Source organism: Carlito syrichta, unplaced genomic scaffold, assembly GCF_000164805.1.
Source record: "Carlito syrichta isolate Samal-C Ts95f unplaced genomic scaffold, Tarsius_syrichta-2.0.1 Scaffold288106, whole genome shotgun sequence".
Classification (NCBI taxonomy): Eukaryota; Metazoa; Chordata; class Mammalia; order Primates; family Tarsiidae; genus Carlito; species Carlito syrichta.
The window spans coordinates 106,291-108,726 of NW_007232202.1; the positions used below are offsets into that span (position 1 = coordinate 106,291).

A 2,436-nucleotide genomic window follows, 5' to 3' on the forward strand; every position below is an offset into this window, starting at 1 on the left:
CCAACCCCTGCCTCTGTTTCCCTGTCAAGTCCTGTTCTCTCCCCAGCTGTCCTGGACTTCCACCAGGTCCAGGCTCCACGTGTAGCCAGGGCCATCCCCTGGGTGAAGCGTCTAGACACCCGCCCTCACAACTCCAGCTCAGGTATGGCTCCATCCCCACGGGTCACCCCCTCTTTTCCCCAGCCACTCGCTAGCCAGGCTTGACAACCTGGTCCCTGAGTGTCTCCTGCCCGTGCCCACAGCACTTGCCCTGGCTCAGGCCCAGGCTTCTGTCTGGCCAGAGGGGATGCCCTTACCCGGACCGTGGCGCCCCAAACACAACCACCTAGACAGGCAGACGTTTGGGGGTCCCCCCTGGACCCCTGACTCCCCGCCCCATCACACGTCGGGTTTTTGACAGCTCCCCTGTGCGCTGGGCACAAGGTCCCCTCCCTCCAGAAAGCCCTCCCCATCACCCTCCCGTGGTGAGCAGGCACCCGCTCCCAAGACCTGGTTCGAGGGCCTTCCATGGACAGGTGGACTTCCCCACTGTACGGGGAGAGCAGCTCCACCCAGAGCCTTCCCGAGGATGCCCTGACAGGCAGTGCTGAGAGCAACCAGGCTCTGGACCGGGCCCTGGAGCCCAGGCCAAGCCAGCACACCCTCGTGGCCTCAGCTTCCTCACCTAAAACGGGTGGCTGGGCGGACAGACTGTGTGTGTAAGCACTCAGGCTCACTTCCACCTGCTCTAAAATTCCATGATCTGAAGATGACACTTTCAATTTCCTGGGACGGCGAGAAAGCGAAGACATGAAGAGTCTGTGACTTATAAAAAGCAAAAGTAAATACCAGAGCAACGCATCTTCCACTTGCAGCGAGCGGGAGGCTGGGGAGGAGCGCGTGAGTCACTGTTTACTGCTGAGGCAGCCACCCTGAGAACCCTCCAGCTGGCTGAACTTCCATTTCCCGTGTGGACTGGACCCGAAGTCCAGAAAGGCCGCTCCAGAAACCTCTAGACTCTGAAACAGCCAGGACAGGAACAGACACAGCTTCTCCTCAGTCTGAATGGCAAACAGCCCTGCCGAGACCGCACACACACTCTCCGGCTATCGCAGAGCCCAGGGGTATAAGCAGGCTGAGACGGCTGGAGAATGGTCCCCCAGCAGCGGCCCCCTGGTGCCGGAGAAAGGGCTCTGGCCTTCCTCCCCAGCACCCCGGCCAATTCCCACGTCCACCTGCCACCGGAAACAGGCAGCGCTGAGCGGAACCAGCCCCCAAGCCCCGGCCGGTTCCAGCACAGAAGGCGGAGGTGCCCCAGAGGAGAGGCCGGGTCTGCGCGCTGTTTAACAAACGCTTCCGTTTGGAATGATGAGAGGTCTCGTCTCGAGTTATAAAAGTAGACTCCCTCTCCAAGGCCAGACTCAGGCATCCCTACTGGGACCCCTAAAGAGGGACGATGTTTCCCCACGTCGTGCTGGATGCCCACGGTGCAATGGGGGAGGGGTGTCCCTTGCAACTGCACAGCCTCTAGACCCCAGCTACCTGCTTAGACTAACCCTCTTAAAGCTCCGCTGCCCTGAAGACGCAAGGTTTGGAAGGCGCCGCAACACATGCCAAAGTGTCCTTCATGATGCTGCTGTCGTCGCAAAACCTCATCGACGCCGCCAAAGGGACCCCAGAGCCCATCTCAGTGAGGAGGAAAGGACTGTGCCCAAGCCAAACCACACGGATTCCAATCAAGCCGTGCCATGCGGCGGAGGTGGGTTTCGCGCCTCAGAGCTTTCTGAGGCCAGGCAGCCAACGGGAGGACGGCGACTGCTGCTGGGCAGGGACAAATGAATGGTCGTGGATCTGATTTCTGCCTCGGCTGCAAGAGCTGCAGCAGCAGGCGGTAACGGCAGAAGCACACACAAGACAGAGTGCAGGGAGCTCCTGCCCCCGACACAGGCTGCTCCTGAACACAGACACACCTGGCCCGAGTGAGAGCACCACGAGGCGGAGGGCACGAGAGGCGATCCGCTGCTCCCCAAGCAGGCCATGTCAAGTGCCAAGGCCTGGAGGGGCGTGACTGTCCACATCTGCGCCTGGCCTCTGGTGCTACCTCCCAGGGCCGGAGAAGGTGTGCAGACACAGACACACACACGGCTTCCTTAACGTGCAGACAAACGGAGAGCCGTGCATTTGGAGTCGGAAGACTCCTGGGCCCCCGCTGCCCACGGGCGCGCGGTGGCATGGCCGGGGCTTCGGGTGAAGCACATTCGCCAGGGCCATCACCGGCCGCCTTCCCATCCGCAGCGCCCCCCAAGGCCTTCCTTCCGGCACCTCGGGCAGGTCAGCTGATGAGCGGGTGACATCAGCCCTGGAGGCCCTGGCTGGCCTCTGGGAAGGACCGGGGACCCCACCGCTGTCCGCGGGGAGCGGCGTGGGCCGGCAGTGGGTGGGAGCCACAACCGTCCG

At 62.3% G+C, this 2,436-nt stretch overlaps 1 protein-coding gene across 1 annotated transcript in view; it reads left to right on the top strand.

The window, feature by feature from the left end:
• Positions 1-2,387: 2,387 nt before the first annotated feature.
• The window catches only part of INTS1 (integrator complex subunit 1), a 51,192-nt gene continuing 51,143 nt past the window's right edge, over positions 2,388-2,436 (top strand). The window contains exon 1 of the mRNA XM_008053365.2: positions 2,388-2,409. The gene's annotated coding sequence lies outside the window, so the exon portion shown is untranslated. The remainder of the gene's footprint in view (positions 2,410-2,436) is intronic.